Source organism: Thermobia domestica, chromosome 5 (genome assembly GCF_964235325.1).
Source record: "Thermobia domestica chromosome 5, izTheDome1.hap1.1, whole genome shotgun sequence".
Taxonomy (NCBI): Eukaryota; Metazoa; Arthropoda; class Insecta; order Zygentoma; family Lepismatidae; genus Thermobia; species Thermobia domestica.
This window is the reverse complement of record NC_137458.1, coordinates 240,905,706-240,925,810: the sequence shown is the minus strand read 5'-3', so window position 1 is coordinate 240,925,810 and position 20,105 is coordinate 240,905,706. Positions and strand designations below refer to the sequence as shown.

General features: G+C 35.9%; 1 protein-coding gene across 2 annotated transcripts in view; it reads right to left on the bottom strand.

Annotated features, from left to right (window-relative positions):
• The window catches only part of LOC145686491 (midasin-like), a 630,928-nt gene that overhangs the window by 145,319 nt on the left and 465,504 nt on the right, over positions 1-20,105 (bottom strand). The window lies entirely within an intron of this gene.

Sequence of the window (20,105 nt, the reverse complement as noted above, 5' to 3'; positions counted from 1 at the left end):
TAATGATGAACAATCTTAAGTTTCGTAGATTTAAAAACAATAAAATAAAGGCTAACAAAAGCATCGTTGTCTTTGTGCTACGTTGTAGTAATAGATCAGCATAGAAATAAAGCTCAATTTTATAGTTGGTTTCACGATACACTATAATAATAATAATAATAATAATAATAATAATAATAATAATAATAATAATAATAATAATAATAATAATAATGGCACAGAAGACCCGGTTTCGATTCCCGGTGGGAGCTCATGTGGTTCGGATCACATGATAAGCTGTAAGCCCGTGTCCTGTACTGCTTCACAGCTGATAGGGAGGCTAAACTCTTAATCCAATTAACCAGCAAGTAATAATAATAATAACAATAAAATTAATTAACTGTTCGTCTTACTATACTGTTGATTCTAAGGAGTATTATGTTTTGCCTATCTGTTTGAAGTATATGTGCAAAACACAAACAACAATGGATACAATATGCTACTTAACAGCGTACTTTTCTTTACGTACAGCAAATGAATAATCTGGTCCAAGAGAATAAAAACTATCAGTTATTAATGAGAGTGAACGATATACTTTTAGTGCTATACACATTCGTTTTTCTCGAATACTACGCATAAGAATGTACCCCAGGCACGTCACTTCATTCAGCTCGATGTAATCTGTCGATTGATATATACCGCATTTGTGGACTACATTAAACAAAATTTAGAGAGTTAATCAATTTTGGGCTTTATCTCATTAATCATACTATGCGTAGTGTACGTACCGTTATCTTGCTAAAGTCATACTGACAAGCTTCGTGAAAACATAATTCAGTATCAGTTTCATCGTAATATGTGGTGTGGTTCTCGTACAGCGTTAATTTTTAAGTTCACTAACTAGTTTTCTCGATTTTCTCAAAAACCACACATGAGGATTTACACTCACCTGCATCATTATGTTCAGATCAATGAGGTCTATCGATTGGTATTTGTCTCACCTTAAATTTATTTTCCCGTTACACGCTAATAATATTATAAAACCTCATCCTTATTCTTTGTTTTTCCAATCTTCAAAAAATGAAATGAAATCTTTAAGTTTTACGTCCCACGATTACGCGCCAGCAAGGCCAAAGCACACAGTGATGATGAGAAATGAATGAAATACAGAAAGTGGGAGGAAACGGGAGAACCCTCCACACGGTGTTTATCCACTACAAATCTAATTTGGCGCGATCTGGGATCGAACCAAGGACTCCATGCACTAGAGATGAATGTTCTACCACTGAGCCACTGCGGCAGCTTTTCCAATCATCAATACCTGTCAGTACACCATATGGAAATTTTGGAGTAACCAATTCATTTTATTAAATAAATTAAATATAAAATATGGGAAATGCGGAGGGTACCGATTTCTCTTTAAATTATTGTCAAATAAAATGTATGAAATCTGGATGGCACCAATGTCCCTTTAAATAATTAACATCAAGTACAATGTAGGAGATTTGGATATCCGCTTTCCGTTAGGTATTTTCGTCTCCCATCTTTCTTTCCTTTCTATCTTTTTTTTAATTATGGAGGGCACAGTAGCGGAGCGCCTACCTATGGTGCGTGGGCTACCTCTTTCGATCCCCGGCCAGATAAGTTTGTGGTGGACAACATCGTGTCCGTAGGTTCTCAGGATACTCCCGTTTTCTCCCATTTTCTCATTCCACCAATTGTTCCATCATCATTCACTTGCTTTAATTATCGTCTCCCTTTTGCCTAAAGGGCATAAGCGTGGCAACTTAAACTGAAAGATATCATTTCATTTTTTAATTGTATCTTATTGTAACTTACTAATGTGTGCGTATTTAAAATTATTCATATTACATACAGTATTGTGGATTTCCACTGTTATTGAATGAATGGTATCGAATTGGAAGTTCACAGTTATAATGTGCGTTGCGGTGTATTTCCCACTTTAATAAATAAGTAAATAAATTCACAATACTTTCATGAAGAGGCGGATTTTGCTACGGGCAAACGAGGGCGTAGTCCGAGGATACGCACATTAATTCGCTAATGAATGGAAACAAGGGTTGAAGTTCAGCGTTCATTTCAGCACTGACAGTATAAAGATCTAGACCTACAGTTTAACGTAGGATCCGAACCACATTAGCTTCTGCCAGAAATCGAACCTAAGTCTTCCGCACCAAGAGCACTTACGTTAACCACGTAGTCATACAGGAGCTCTATGCATTAATTTACAGTAAATATACCAGGTTACGTAAGTAATAATAATAATAATAATAATAATAATAATAATAATAATAATAATAATAATAATAATAATAATAATAATAATAATAATAAAGATAAATGCTATTTTAAAATAGTGTATAACTTAAAATTTTGTTATCTTAGTTTACATTTCAGTTCTGAAATATGAAATATTTTTAAAACAGGCATTCGTGTATAAGTACTCCCATATTTATGGTTCAAACGTATACGTTACCTATAATGTAAAAAGATTATCTCTAAAAATATTTTATGAGTGCGAAAAATTATCTTATTTAAATAAAAGTATACAGTTTTTATTATTCGGCTTTAGCAGATTTTACAGTACTTCCGAGAACGAAATGAATATTTGAAGTACAGCGTTTCTCAGTGACAAAGACTTTTAACATTCGTGTGAAGGAAGCTTACAATAAAATAACAAACCGATATAGTGCTGCTTGAAGAACATAAACTTGAATTTCAGCAGAACTTAAAGCACGGCTTTTAAGTTAAGTACAGAAGTGCCACATCAGAAACTGTGTAGATATTATTTGACTTCGAATTTTCTGTAGGCCCAGACAGTATAACCAATCCCGAGGATTGAATTAAGACTAAAACTCACAGTGCTAATTAAAACCTCTGCATCTTGCTTGTATACAAAGTTGATCGATAATTCGCATGAGAGAGTTTCAATCAAATAAACAACAATATCGAAATTTAGAGAATAAACTTAGGGATTAGATTCCTGGGCTTTCAGCATCTACGGGTATGTTTGTCCGTCATACGTACGAGGGATGACGTTTCTCGGCAACCACACTGTCCGGGAAATTGGAGAGGAAGAAAGCAATGGGGAAGGACGGAAGAAAGCGGCATAGAACCATTATGTTAGGTACCATCCCGGCATTTGCCTGGTGTGAATGAGGAAAACCCATGAAAAACCTTACTTGGGATGGCTGGCTTTCATAAGATGTTACCTCTTTTCGAACGATAAATTTATATACTCGTATTCTTAAGAAAAGAAAGTTCAATTTTACGTACAACAACTACTACTACGCAAAACAAGCAGTTATTACATTCTTCAATTTACTTGTAATTGTCCAAAACATCTTTAAAGTGAATCGAGATGATTATCCAAACTTGCACTCGTAACAGAAAAATACAAGACAAAAGGACAAAGGTAATCGTGATTCCTCCCACAACATACACACCACAAAGGCAAGACAACGTCTTTTCTCTCCTTTCTTTTCAAAGCCATCATTTGACACTGAACAGCGAAAGTGAGTAGCAAACACACTTTTTAAGCCCCGGTTCATCTAATCTAGAATAAGGCCGAGAAAACGTAGCATCTCAAGGGAAATCTTCGGGAAGACAACAACAGCGGATGAAGCCACAAAGATAAGAAAGACTCGGTTCCTGCCTTCCCCTTGTGCATTCGGAGCACAGCAATCTCTGCTGAGAATCTATACGAGGCCGTCAGTGTCAAATATTCAACACTTTGACTACAACAGAAAAGATCAAAGTATTGGCTTCCCAACTTTCTTTTGTTATCCAAGTGTTTTCTTCTGTTCTAAATATTATAGAGCACTCTCTGTTATCATCTGAATTGTCTACTGTTTCTAGAAGAATAACATTCGTATCTCATATTGAACGGTAAGATCTAGAGACCGAATAGTTAAGTAAAACGCTCATTCACTTCTTAATGTTACACATGCGAAGTTTATTTGAGAGTTCTCTTCTTCAACTTTAGAAAAATTTATATTGCTTATTTCGCTCTATATTGTCTGTATTATGGCTTAAATGATGGATATTGTCTTTCATTTGCACTTTCTTCAAATCAGGGCTTCGCTGGGATAACTACATAAATCTCTTGTTTGAAGAAAGGTTTCTATAGGTTACAAAAAGTTTCAAAATTAACAGAAACCATCTTACGTCAGGATCATGACCCCACTCCACTACGATGAGGGTTGCGGTGGCTCAGTGGTAGAGCGTTCACTTCCGGCGCTTGGGGTCACTGGTTCGATTCCAGCTCACCCCGTCTGGACTTTATGGTGGAGAAACACCCTGCTCGTGGGTTTTCTCGGGGTTCTTCCGTTTCCTCCCACTTTCTTCATTCCACCATTTCATTCATTTCTCATCTTCACCGTCTCCTTTAGCCTCGCCAGCATAACCGTGGGACGTAAAACTCAAAGATTTCATTTCATTTCATTTTTTCACATTCCACTACGATACATAAAAAGAATGTCGCAGCAAGAAATGTTAACGACTTATTGTGATTAATAAGAACTCGCACAATTAAAGACAATTGAGCAAGTGCTGAAAAGTGAAAGTCTACTAAATTAGTTTCCAGCTTTGTACTCCTTTCAGCAGCGAGGCTATATGAGCCGTGGACCTACAGCTTAATGTGGGATTAGAACCACATGAACTCCCGGCGGGAATCAAATCCAGCTCTCCCATGACAAAGGCGTGTACGGAGCTCATTTATTAAATTAGAGTTTTGCTTTTAATTTCCTATTTGTGTATTATTAGATACTAATCTTCATTGTTTCAAGTTAAATTTTAGGGCCTATTTTTCGAATTATAAGCAACTATTTCCTATGCTTTTAGTTCCTAAACGTCTGATCTCTAGTAATAAAAAAAATGTAATATCATACTATTGGCTTATTAGATGATAAATATAACATTAGCAATATAACGGACGTATATATGTAACTTGAATACATACTTCTAATTGACATTGAGAACAATTCGTTCAGTGAAAATTATTTCTATTTATAAGGTCTTTTTTTTTTTTTTTTTTTTTTTTTTTGCAAAATAAGATTCTTCAGAAAAATATATGAGGAAAAGAAAGAGTTGAGTTGATTTTGAGTTTAACGTCCCTTGCAACAGCGAGGCTATATGAGACGTGGACCTACTGATTAACGTGGACTCCGAACCACTTGAGCTCCCGCCGGGAATCGAACCCGGGTCTCCCGCGCCAGAGGCGCATATGCTAACCGCTTAGCCACGAAGGAGCTCAAGAGGAAAAGAAAGAATCGTTGGGGCATGCATCTGGTGCGAGTAACTAAAATCAATTCAGGACTGCTGGCAGCGGGAACTGAACTAACTCCGGATTGCAAGATAATTATCCTATGTAACTCCACTGAATATATCCCGAAGTTCCCTACACACAAATCTAAGTCTCTTATACGATGCACGATTACTTTCACATATTTCGAAGTAAAAAGTAATAACTCAAAATTTATGTATTTCTATTTGTTGCAAATTCTAATAACGTACTTTTCACATGTATGTAATATCAAATTCATTAGGACGTCTCTGAGGAACTCATTTCGACGCAGAAAAATAATTTATAATGATGTGAGATATACATTTAAATTGCATTCAGGTGTAAAGAAAGAAAGAAGCGAATTCGAGTCAGTTACGTCTTAATTATTAGAAAACTTATTTTCAAATGCCCTTTACTAATAACTACAAAGTAAAATGAAAAGTAAGCTTGCAACGGATGTTCAACAAAATGATAAATATGAAATGCAATAGATTGATTTAATTCTAGACCAGACTTAAATTAATAAATAAAGACAGAGAGAGGGAGGCTTGTGTATTTTGAAAAGAATATTAACCTATACATTTACACTGTAAATTTCAATTTATATAATGACCATACCTTTGGCAACAACTGAGTGAATTGACCTATTTAAAACAATAGAGCATATTATTTTTATAATGCTAAAAGTAGTTAAATTTGATTGTTTATTCCAAAACCTCCCACCCGTCTACATAAGTCATTTCTAACTGAATGCTCTGTGATATCACAGTTTCTCGCCTTTTCAGCGAGAGGCGAAGAAGCTGCAGATAACCTGAAATTCATAAAGGACAATGATGAAAGATCAACAAGAACATCGACGATTTTGTAAGCATACTACTTGTGAAGCCATAACCGCGTGTATACTGGCAACACTGGCTCTCCTACATTATCCTCTCCTCTTTTCTACTTAATAGCGTTTCTCTCCGCCTCACAGCGGTACGAAATGCTTAAAACGTGGCCAAAATTCAAAATCTCTTTCAAAGTGCACAAAAATGGGTATACTGTGGTTTTTGACCTCTCTGATCACGAACTTGATATAAAAATTGAAAACTTCAGAATGGCGGATCCAATATAGCGGAGTAAATTAAAAAAAAAAAAAAAAGTGGAATAAAGTATCAAAAATTTTGTATACTGGGGGTTTTCAACTCACATTAAAAAAATCTGATATCAAAATGGAAAAATTGAAAATGGTGGATCCAATATCGCGGATCAAAATTGGAAAAAAGGTTTAAAATGCAGTGTGCATTTATGAAAATTATAATTGCACATTAAATATCCAAGTTATAGAAAAAAATAATTATTCAATGTTAATAAAGAGTTAGTTTGCACAAAATAGGATATAGATAAAGCAAGGTATTTTTAGAGAATTAGAATAAGGATTTATGAATACAATTTAGTTTATTAAAAAGTCTACAAAATACAAAAACTGAATAATCAGCTTCACTGGAATCATCGTCAGTTGCTCCATTGAATCTTCATCCAAATCTTCAGATGAAATTTCTTGTAAATATTCCTCAGAAGAAGAGATACTGGCTGGTAAACATAATAATTTCACTACATCTTCAGAATATTTCTTTAACTTCCTTCTGAGGCTTTTCTCTCAAAGTTGAAATGTATGGATCTGATGTTGCATAAGCCTTAAAAAAACATCTTCCCTAGTCACTTCTCGGGAACACTTTCGTTAGAAGTTTTCTCGGTATCTTTTTATCAACTTATTTGTTGATTCTTGGGCTTAGAAACGACCACTCCTCGAAGATAGGCGATTTCCCACAGTTTCAATTATGATTTGTAGATCGATTTTCAAATGGTCTTTCATCAAAAGAAATAGCTCTTTTCTCGATAATTGGATGATTTCATCATTTGGAACTTGAAATTAATATAATTTATGCTATCAAATAATCACTTCTTGTATTACTAAATTATTTAATTTTATTTAATTCAATTGATTGTATATATTTAATAGGAATTATAAAATAATAGAAACTAAAATATGTATGCATCGACTATTCTTTTCAAAGTTATACTGAAGTACTCTTTCTCTTTCTTTGTTGCCTTTCACTATCTTATCTGTGTGTACCTTATAAACATCATTTTCGCTTATTTTAACTTTTATTTAAAGTTTTTGTTCAACATTAACAAAATGCTAAAATATTCATTAACTACAACTTTCTATTCTTTCGTAACTTACAAAAAAAGGTGCAGCTAAGCACAGCTGTTTTTGTCACATTCTTGTCGTAAATTGATCATAGATTATGACCAATACAAGATTTAGCGGAATGGAGCATCATATATAACTTTTGAGTTCCGTTTTTAATCTACTTTGTTATAATTTCAACATTTTTTTGATATAAACATTAATGAAAATAAATGTATAGTAAATAACGTATGAATAATATGTGATGTTAAAATACTTTACATACCTAACGGAACAACGTCAAATTTGATTTAAATAGATTGGAAAAGTATACAATGAAATATTCCATATGGAACTCGAGCTGTATTTCTCACGCGCATCAGCTGTTACGAAACCAACAAAACTAGATTCAATTTGACATCCAATACTCGCTCTGGTATAAATGGCGGACCGTTTCCATGAGTGAAGTTTAGGAGACCAACTGTCACAGCAACCAACTTGATACTTAAAAATAACCAAATAGGAACTTTCACATTTTCATTTTTGGCCACATTCTAGGCATTTCGTACCACTGTGCGCTTGTAAAAGCACGCTCATACACATACACTGGCAAATTCGAAATGACAAGTGTACAACCTACCTCGTTTATTTGTTTTTTAGGAATTCATAGTAGATAAGGTCATTGTCCACTATCCTAGGTGAAGTGGGGGTTCATATTTCCAGTACTTGTTCAACACTTTAAGCGCCAAGACCCAAAATCAGATGATTTATTGAGATGTTCGCTTAACTATTGAATATGTGAAATGTGCATAACATATATGCACATGTCCCCTGAGTAATAAACCACATGTGCATAAAATATATGCCCATAGCGTTTTAAAGAGTTAAAGAGAGTTAAGCTTTTGTAGCCGAGCATCCACCATCTCTCGGAAGTAATATTTACAATCGCAGGATGACAGAGCAATATTCTTAAATTTGCTATCTCATCATCATTTCAAATAAAATATTATACAATTATCAGTAACAATCATTGAATGAATGATAAAATCTCGATAGTGGGTTGATGTGTAAGGTCCGATCGAGTTCGATAAAGAGTTGTTTCAGCTAATTATACTGATAAAGTTTATCAGTATAATTAGCTGGATCAACTCTTTATCGAACTCGATCGGACCTTACACATAATGACATAACCTATGTAACTTTCTAATTTTGTCACACTTTTTTACTTTAACGATCATTCATTTGTATTTTTGATCGTCGTCAATAGAAGTTACCAAGCATGATATAATCTGTATGTGGAAAGCAATACTGTAATCTACACACATAAGCAAAATATCTCTTTCTTCATCAAAAAATATAGAACAAAATAAAACAAGCTGAACATTAAAAAATAGAAAGAAAATAAACGAACATTAGGAAAATAACTTTCTGTATATAATAATGAAATGTATGTACAGTATACCGTATTTAATTATAGAGCGCGAACAGCGCGCACGATTATAATGGAAATCTTTCAAGAGCTCAAGGTAAAAAGAAATAAATTACAAGAAAAAAGAAAAAAAACTTTGACAGCATGGACCAGAAGAGAGGATGTGACCGAAAACAATGAGATCTTGAATCGACTTCAATCGAAGATCAATATTAGGTACAGGATCACCATTTTTGTTTGTGCTTCTTTTGTTACATGAAGTGGTTATTTGCCAACTGATCAAATCCAAGTTAGCAAAAAAAAAAAAAAAAAAGTTATAGGGAGTAGATTGTTGACCTGTTGACCACACCTTTTCTGATTATATGATCTTCAGAAATAGGGAGGAAAATTTTAGACCATGGTTACTTCAATAATGATCAATTATAACTTTGCTAACGTTCGGATTTTTGTTGCTACTACTTGACAAGTATTTTGCTATCATTTTAAAGACACTTGCAGCAAATTAATATACTTTCGTACACGCCAGGCTTTCATCGATCTTGCAGTTTTGACACAAGAACTATCTTTAATATTATCCTCTAACTACATTTTTCTTTGCCCTGTCTCTTTCTCCTTCTACCATAACTCTTATTAGTCTCTAAGATCACTTCATATCAAGCAGTCTTCTTTCTTCCGTCTTTTCCCATTTACGAGTCTACTCCATAACTCCCTGTCTCGGAATTCCTCCTTTGTTGGACCTTTCTCAAATGAAGTTATTGTTAAACATGTCCAACCATTTCCTTCTTGGTCTTTCTCTATTTCTCTTCTCATACATTTCCATTCAGGCTTCCCACAAAAAAGTAAAGATCAACTTCCCTGACTTTGCCTGACAAATTCTTGTTTTACCTGACATAAATTCTTGAATATAAATGGAAATCTATGTCTTAAGTTCTATCATACACTTTTTTAACGGCCTCCTCCACATCCATAGCCGTCCAACACACACCTTTAATTACCATTTACATATTTGTTATGTTCAATATGAGTAATTGTTATTTACACAAAATTTAACATTATATATATGATATAGTAATAATAATATATGTATGATACAGTAACACATACCTTGACATTGCAGATTACATTTTTTTTTGCTTGAAAAAAAAATAAAAACCAAGTCAAGAATATATTGCCCACTTTCCCTGAGGTTAATACTATTAGTCCTAATATTACCAACTCTGAGACATATTAATCCTCATACTTACATTTTTTAAACAGAATTTTGTTTAGCTTTCAGTTTTTGAATTTGTTCTATGAGAGCGTCTTGTTCTTGTTTGTAACATAATTCCATTTGTTTCTTCCTTCTTTTACTTTCTTAACTTCAACACTTAGTTTTTTTTTCCTTTCCTTTGATTTCACTTTCCTCTGCATCTTGGATTCGTTTCTGTTTAAGTTATTCATCACAGCGTCTCCGAGCTGAACGAACTGAGAGAAACATTCTTCGATCAATAGGAACATATTATACACCTCCATAGTGCCTAATTGCATTATGCACCCGCCCAGTGGCGTAAGTAAAGGCTTGGAGGCTTTCCCGCAAACAGCGTGGAGTGGGGCGTCTTCTCTACGTCCCACTTCACGATTCGGGGGCCCTCCTGCCATGTGGGGTCTGTAGGGCCCTTGTTTACGCCCCTGCGCCCGCCTTTGTGCTACCAGAGAATCTTCAATTTGATTTTCTGCAATAAGTATCTTATTTGACTGAGTACGCGGCCTCCATCAAGCATTTCCGTGGGATAAAAAGAAACATATTTTCACAACATGCCACAAATCGAAATACTCTTGTTTCTTGGGCTTTACCTTTGCAAATAAGTTATCTAACCTGATGCTGCCCATCTTCTCTTCGTATCCTCTGAAGTCAAGAGACCCCTGAATTTCAGCACAGAAAAACATAAATTGACACTTTGTTTCACCAGCTACAGAATCAGATATTCTGTTATGCTCATGCAGAGTTTGTAGGATGTGTTTCATCCTACTCTGGGCAAGTTCTGGATTGTTCCTTTGTAGCCTGGGGTCCAAAGCTGACAGAGCACGTGCTAGTCTCTGCCATCTTCTTCCAACAATTTTCTTGATTTGCCCCTGACAGTCAAACCTGAAAGCTAGTTTATCTTTATCTGGTGCTTTCAGTTCTTTCAGTAGTTTTTCTGTCTTTAAACCAAAGTCTATCTATCTCATTTCTAGTAAATTTTCATTTGCAGTCAAATCCACAGTAAGAAGCTTCACTGTACTATCAGCAAGTTTCATAATGCTTTGTTTGACATAACGACTCATTAGTTTCCTTAAGAGAGAGAGAGAGAAGTTCTGAGTACAGGAAACAAAACAAATGCCTCAAGACTTTAGAATTTCCTTTAAAATGGCTCATACTTCTTTCCCCTTCCACACTCGCACGCTGCGGGGCTAAGTTTTGATTTAACCGGCATCGGAAGTGTCGATGTTCATCTCAGCGACCCTGAAAACTATGAATTCGGCACTAATGTCAGTCATTTTCGATCATTTAACCCTTTTAGGATTTTTGTTAACTTTTGTTACCATGGCGTAGTATCGTCTTTGACCCCTTATTTAGGTTCTATAACAGGTATTTAAGCCGGGTTTTTTATTGGTCAAGTCAAGGATGGACCAAAGAACACCCCAGGTGCGTTTTGGAACCGGATGATCAACTTGGCGGCGGAGAGGCGTGACTTTTTTTTTAAGGCAATTTTTTTTAAAAAAAATCACGCCTTTAGTTTTTAAGATATCAAACTGAAACTTTGCATACTGATTGTGTGTACCTTTGGTTATTTCTCAGACTTTTTTTTTGAAATCCTTACGTGGAACCGGGGCCGGGCCAGAGGGGCGCAAGTGTCCGGAGGCGGTGATTTTTTTCAGAAAAAAATCCTGTTTTTCCCGATTTCTCTAGTTCAGGTGTACGATACGGACATGTGAGTGGTACCGTTCGAAAGGGCTTGTTATACTGAAGAAATTGGCGTTTGAACCATCACTCTAGGCCAAATAGTAACGACGCAGTAAATAAATAAATAATTATATATATATATATATATATATATATATATATATATATATATATATATATATATATATATACCGTGTTATGCAAAAATGAACTAAGCGCCAAACTTTGAAAATCCACGTAAATACGACGATTGGTTCCTGATAAGCATTAGAACGTTTTGCACAATCGAAAGTAGAGGAAAACCAACACCTTTCCAAAAAAGAAAAATAATTTCACTTTTGATTACGGCTACATTAATGCTGGACATCAACCTTTATACGTAATTTTCTTAAAAGTATGAAAGTGGCGCTTAGTTCATTTTCGCAGGACACGGTACATATAAGTGTGTGTGTGTGTGTGTGTGTGTGTGTGTATCTATAGGGCCTAAATTAAGACATTTTCGTCCTTTGTTTTCAAGATAAAAGACTGAAATTTTGCACACGCATTATGAACATAACGTACTTTTTTTGTAAAAAAAAAAAAAAAAAAAAATCCCTACATGAACCCAGGTTTGGGCCCGAGGGGCAAAGTGTTTTGGCGGGATTTTTCCAAGAAAGTTCCAGGTTTTTCGGGAATTTTCCGGTTCAGGTGTATGATACGGATATGTGAGTGGTACTGTTGAAAAGGGCTCGTTGTACTGAAGAAAATGGCGTTTGAATCATGACTCTAGGATAAATAGTAATGACAGTATGTATATTTTTCAAGTATATATATATGCAATGGAAAAAAAAAAAAGAGTCACCTTCAGACTTTTGAAAACTGAAGTCGGGAGAAATTTTTGAGATGCAAGATTGAAATTTTGCACACGTATTATCAACATAACGTTTTTTTTTTTTTTTTTTTAAGTTCAGATTCCGATGTGAACCCAGGCCCGGGCCAGAGGTGTGCAATAAATTTCGAAAACATTTTTTGAAAAGTCTCCCGGTTTTTCACGATTTTCCCGTTTCTGGTGTATAATACGGGCAAGCAAGTAGTATCGTTATAAAGTATGCTCTATCCTAAATAAAAAAAAAGAAAAGAAACGAGGTATAAACCATGATCATACAATAAATAGTAAGGAAGGAAGCAGTAGCTGTTTGAGTTAAATTCTAAAAGACAAATATCATCTCAGGCCCGAAATTCATCTATATTGAAAATTTGATCGAGATCGGTCGGAAGGTAGTTCAAGCGGTACGAAGTCACGAACATAGTCACTTTCATTTTTATATATATATATTGATAGACAATAGTGTAAGAATATAAGTTTCTATAAAGTAGTGACTCTATGTTGTACTGAGCATTGTTGCTACCGCGTTCATTGATGTCATTTGTCTCATAATTGATTTTAACTATTATTAAATGCTTCAAGATTTTCAAATTTTACGACATACCTTATGGAACTGCGTGACACTGCAATACGTCGCGACACACTGGTTGGGAACCACTCGTTTAAAATACATGAATGGGTATTTTTGTGTATGCCATCTGCTTTCACGTTTAAGTTAAAGGTTTCAAAAGAATGAAGCATGTTAACTGTAAGAAGGGATAACTCTTTCATCCGAAGAATTTAAAGGAAAAAAATGCACCTTTAAAATTTCATAGTGGGACAGGCATCAAGGAAACCCATGAACTCAATGCTGCCATGTTGCTTTTAATTTTTTGATGGATTTTGGTTGTTGTATGTGATTTTTAATTTGGTGATGATGAATGGTCTTCCATTTCGAAAGCAAATTAAACGGAGCGAAATAAAGCCATTTTGTGGAATATTTGTGTTTTGCAGAATTTTCTTTCAGCACTTTTTAAAGACTCGTACAAATACCTCTACAGTCGAATGTTCCATTCGCTTAAATAAATGAACTTTTTCTTTAAAAAAAAAAAAAAAAAAAAAAGTATCCTATTTAGTGAAATCGCTAATTTGAACCCTGGTGATGACTGTATACGTGTAATCTCAAAGACCGTACAAATAACAGCTTACTTCTGTAAGAACGGACTATGAATATCATCACAAGAAGGGTAGAGTATATTGGATAACATAAACACGGATAACTACTACTACTCTTCCAAAAAATTATGGCGGTTGCTTGAGAAGTGTTTTATCCAGAAGTCTTAAGACGGTTCCTCGCTGAAGCTTCTTCTTCAGGCTGTTTTTTTTCCTCTTTCTTCTGGCTTCTCCAGCGCCCATTGATCCCTTGCAAACTTTTCTCGCCTGGAGAGGAATAAGCTCTATAGTCCCAAAGACCCTGCATTGTGCCAAAAATAGCTAACAGCGGATTCGCGTTGTTGATAAAGAAAGCCTTCAGAACTATCACTTACATGTATTTACTTATTTACGTATTATGGATAGTTTGAGCTCATGTTCCCTTCTGCAAATCAGGGTTGCCAGATATTCTAAATTTTCAGGAAGGATATAGTATTTGAATTAAATAATAAGCTATTTAACGATGTTCGTTGAAGTTATAATTATGCACAAAAAATGTTATCGTTTTTTAGACTTTCACTACAAATACTCATAAACTATACTAAGTTTTACGTTATGTATATTTTAATCAAAACTGATTGACAATTATTCGCATGGCTTATCCGTCGTACTGTCCATCCAGTGGCGGATTTAGAAGGTAAAAACTGGGCAGCAGCCAGACCGCAGACTGCGATAGGTGCATCATGAGTTTACTATAAACTTTCAGAAATATATAAATAATAGCTTCAATTATTTTTGTCACTCAAAAAACAGGGGGCCTAGGCCCACCGACACCGAGATAGATCCACCTCTGTGTCCATTCGTCCTTTTCTGTAACACCCCCTATACTTCGATGTTCTCCCCTAAAAGTACCAATTTCTTTTACACTTCCTTAATGTTTATGACTTACACCTCAAGGGAATTATTTTAATTAATATGGGCTGTTCTTTATTAATTAATGAATTTGAGTTGACTTACATGTTCCGCCTTATTTCTTCTTGACACCACCTACATTTCAGACACATACTTCGCATCGTGCTACCCCTTTTGAAAGTATTCCTAATCAGGAGAGCATGATAAACTTGTTATTAAAATACCGGTTAAGGTAGTATTGGAACATATTTCCGCCTCTGGATTCTGTCTTGATAAATATGTCAAATCTATTGGAGTTTGAGAATTCTTTCTCAAAAGTCGCCCCTGAATCCATTGACTTCAAGAAGATCGTTTCCATATGTTCACAACAAAGAGTGGTCTCTTTCGAGTGAATGTCACGAAATTAAAGCAAATTTTACATCGTTACATGCAATGGAATGTGATAAAAGTAAATTACCCTTCGAGGTTAATTTCCTAAATTCGTGCAAGTAAGTGTGGTATATCAAAAACCTCACATATACAAAATTTCGTACTATTATATCCAAGATTCAGAAATTTCTTTAATCCTTTTCCCTACATCCCTTACCCTTTCACAATGAAATATCAAATAAATACGGAAGCAATACGATATTTGTATCCTATGTATCTCTACTTCGTAGCTATCAAATTACTTTCCTTATGTCCAATGATTCAGGAAAATCCTTCCCGCTGTCCCTTACATACGCTTTCTGTTACTTCCAGTATGATTGATAAAATTCGTTAAGTGAATAATTCAATTATTTACACTGTATTAAAAATATGTATATATCAAGTTTCACCTCTAAACATCCAGCATTTAATATATATCGGAAGAGGAGCAATAAGTTACATTATATATATATCGCTCCTTCCGATTGCCCTATTGAATTCGTTCAACTGTTTGATAAATTCATATTTTCTGAAACAAGATCCTACAACGATTTAAAAGTAATATAAAATGTATATATCGGGTGTTGCAAAATAAGTGTTACAACTCTTGGGAGGTGACTCCTCCCACTGAGACAAGAAAAAAAGTTCTCTTCAACTTTCTGCTATCGGACACAGTTTCAGATCTACAAGGTGCCGAAAGCGTGGGAAAATGACATTCGGACGCCAATAGTTCGGAAACTATCCAACATAAAGAGGGCGGGTAAAAAATTCACTAAAGAAATCATACCTGCTCTATTGAATTGTGCATGTTTCACAATCCTACCATGCACGCGCAAGGGATTCCCCAAAGGAACGTAAAGAGTCCCGGATAATCTGCCAAATGAAACTTGGTCTAAATGGATATGAATTGATAGGCTTTCTACCAGGTAATAATAATTCGTTTGTCTTAAGTCGATATCTGGAACAAATATAAAATGGCGGACACTTTCATGCCCGTTGTGTGTGGTTGCATAATCGCCAGGTACGGATGCTGGCCAACAGTGACGTTCTCAGTAGTAATTGTAGCGAATTAGTACTCAAATGCTCTAGAAAGACGTCTGGAGTGTCGGTAGAGCATGATAGATGAAGCAGGATGATTCACATGTGTGAAAACACTTAACGAAAAATGCCCAGAAATGCACTCATACTCACTAAACGTGAGTTCAAAGCGTCGGAAATGTAAGGATTAGCGTCATGAACATGAAAACCATTGCCAATTCACCAATAATATTCCTTCAAACCGTTGCAATATGATGTGCACGGTTGTTGATATCAACATGTAGCTAATGGACAAATGTCAACATGTCGCACTACTGGTGGGACACCGTCTCACGTGCGAAAACTAGGAAAAAGCGTTGTACATTCTGCTATTACATCTGATGCACCTTTTAGTAGAACGTAACTAGAACACGATTGTATCAATGTCCCTCTTTGTTTGGGACATTGTCCCACAGTCGACACATATGAAAAGAAATCTCTTAATGCATAGTTCAAATTCTGATAGAGCGTGAAAATAACAAATTTGTATCATGTCCCACGTCTTCTGAGACATATGACGTACTCAAAATATAGGAAAATACCTCTAGAAATTCGTATCTTACACACAGTGCACATGCCAAGACAAACACGAAAATGAACCGATTTGGCACATTTAACACTACAGTTGGAACACCATACATATGGAAAATAAAACGACATGAGAAATAACAAAAAACATCTTAAAGCTCTGATTGTTTACAACTGTGTAGTAGGAGTAACAAAATGAAGCACACAAGTATGTCGGGAGGCTGTACAAGAGGGCTTGCCAAACAAAGTGGGTACTCCTCAAAGAAATGAATACAGAGAAAGTAAGGCTCCTTCGAACCTCAGGGCTAGAGCGCTTGCTGTCGCGCGCGTGGTCGCAGTTTCCAATCCTATTGGGAGCCCAAGGCCTCAGATTCAAGACCCGAGTAGTTATTTTCATTTCCTATTTTTCGCACGTAAGACGATGTCCCAGCAGTAGTGCGACATGTTTACATTTGTTCATTAGCTACATGTTGATATCAACACACACATTGGCCACATTTCAATACCGATCATGCGATCCCACTAGTGACATTCATTTAGTTTACCCAGTTTCTTTGTGAGTCCAATTGCACAATTTCAACTTGGCCTCAGTTGTTGCATCCTTATTGGTATGCAACCGTGTACATCATATTGCATCGGTTTGAAGGAATATTATTGGTGAATTGGCAATGGTTTTCATGTTCTTGACGCTAATCCTTACATTTCCGACGCTTTGAACTCACGTTTAGTGAGTATGAGTGCATTTCTGGGCATTTTTCGTTAAGTGTTTTCACACATGTGAATCATCCTGCTTCATCTATCATGCTCTACCGACACTCCAGACGTCTTTCTAGAGCATTTGAGTACTAATTCGCTACAATTATTACTGAGAACGTCACTGTTGGCCAGCATCCATACCTGGCGATTATGCAACCACACACAACGGGCATGAAGGTGTCCGCCATTTTGTATTTGATCCAGATATAGACTTAAGTCAAACGAATTATTGTTACCTGGTAGAAAGCCTATCAATTCATATCCATTTAGACCAAGTTTCATTTGGCAGATTATCCGGGACTCCCTACATTCCTTTGGGGAATCCCTTGCGCGTGCACGGTAGGATTGTGAAACGTACACAATTCAATAGAGCAGGTATGATTTCTTTAGTGAATTTTTTACCCGCCCTCTTTATGTTGGATAGTTTCCGAACTATTGGCGTCCGAATGTCATTTTCCCACGCTTTCGGCACCTTGTATATCTGAAACTATGTCCGATAGCAGAAAGTTGAAGAGAACTTTTTTTCTTGTCTCAGTGGGAGGAGTCACCTCCCAAGAGTTGTAACACTTATTTTGCAACACCCGATATATATTGGGTAGGTGCAACTAAAATGTTCGGATGATGTGTATTTTCGGTGTGAAACTACTTGGAGAACAGTAGGGATGCGCATGAGTCGAGTCGAGTCGAGATTTAAGCCTGTCTCAACTCGTCTCGAGAAAATGTTGTCTCAACTCGTGTCTCGACGCGAAAATGTTTCTGTCTCGACTCGACAGTTTGTCACGACTCGACTCGAATTCGAGTCGAGCCAAAATATACGAGTTAAAATATACGCACACATCAGCCAGAACGTTATGACTACCTACTTAATTGTCAGTATGCCCACCTTTGTCACGAATAATAACGGCGACGCGTCTTGGTATGGACGCAATGATCCTTAGTAGGTCGCTGGAGAGAGTTGGCACCATATGAGCACACACAGGTCACCTAATTCCCGTAAATTCCGGGGAGGGCGATGCACCCTGACGTCACGTTCAATTACATCCCAGATGTGTTCGATTGGGTTCAGTTCTGGCGAGTTGGGTGGCCAGCACATCACTTGAAACTCGCCCTTGTGTTCCTCGAACCACTCCATCACCCTCCTGGCCTTGTGACATGATGCATTATCTTGTTGAAAAATGCCACTACCGTTGGGAAACATGGTCGTTATGAAGGGGTGTACGTAGTCTGCAAGCAGTGTGCGATACAGCTCGGCCGTCATGGTGCCTTGCTCGAGCTCCACTAGACACATGCATGCTCACGTGAATGTTCCCCAGATAATAATTAAGCCGCCGCCAGCTTGTCTCCGTCCCGCAGTACAGGTGTGAAGGAGCTGATCTCTTGGAACACGACGGATTCTCACCCTCCCATCGTGATGATGAAGAAAATATCGGGATTTATCAGATAATGCAACGCTCTGCCACTGCACCAAGGTTCAGTGGCGATTGTCACATGATGCCGATATCATGGTGTTAACATTCGCACATGAGTCGTCGGCTGCGGAGGCCCATCATTAGGAGTGTTCGATGCAGTGTGTGTTCAGAGTAGTGTTGTAAAGACCTGAAAAAAACGCAAATTTTGGGTAAAAAAAACAGTTTTTCAAAGTTTTTTTCCCGAGCTTGGAAAAAAACCGGAAAATTTGGGAAAAATTGAAATTTTCGAATATTTTATTACGTATATTATGCTTTCAAAATGGAAACTATTTTATATTTACTAGTTTAGAGTGAAGATAATTGAGTACTTATGTTTCTTGTATTAGAATAGGGAAATTTTGTGCACAACTCATCCAAATGCTTTAAAGTTAGCACCGTGATATAATCGAGTTATGGCTACAAAATAAACTAAAATATAATTCTCGTTAGCTTAATTAGTATAGACGCATTAAAATTATCTTAGCAATCTTATGAAGTCCCCCCTTGATGACAAGGAAGTGTTAAAATAAGGGGGCCAGAATCATTTTAGTTAATTTGTTAAATCAAACATATATTTTATAGAGATATCTTTCTTGTGCTATGTAAAACTTCCGGAAATTTTGAATCCATTAGAAAAAATAATTTGGTCGAAAATATTAGCAAAAACCGAAAAATATAATTTAAAACTATTTCTTGGCCTGATGCTAGTAATCTTACTTGCTGTTAGCATGTCTGCACACACACACACACATATATATATATATATATATATATATATATATATATATATATATATATATATATATATATATATATACACAATGTATTTCGATAACGGAAAAAAATACTTAAAGCAAGAGGCTTTAATTCTACTTTTTAGTTCTCTGATTTCTGGTAAAATCCCTCTTTATTCTTTGCATATTTTTGGAATAACTCGAAAAGAGATGTAATCTTATTTACACATACACACATACCGCATAAATGAGTAAATTTGAGCAGCGAGAAATATATTGAAGGATTGAATATGTGAAACTTCCGTTCGTTATTATTACAGACTAGCCGAATACCTTGCACGGGGAGAATACGTTTCATTTTGGACATAAAGGGAACTAAAGCTGTCACCAATGAACTTATGGAGCCCCAAAACTATGAACTCGACACTAATATTGGT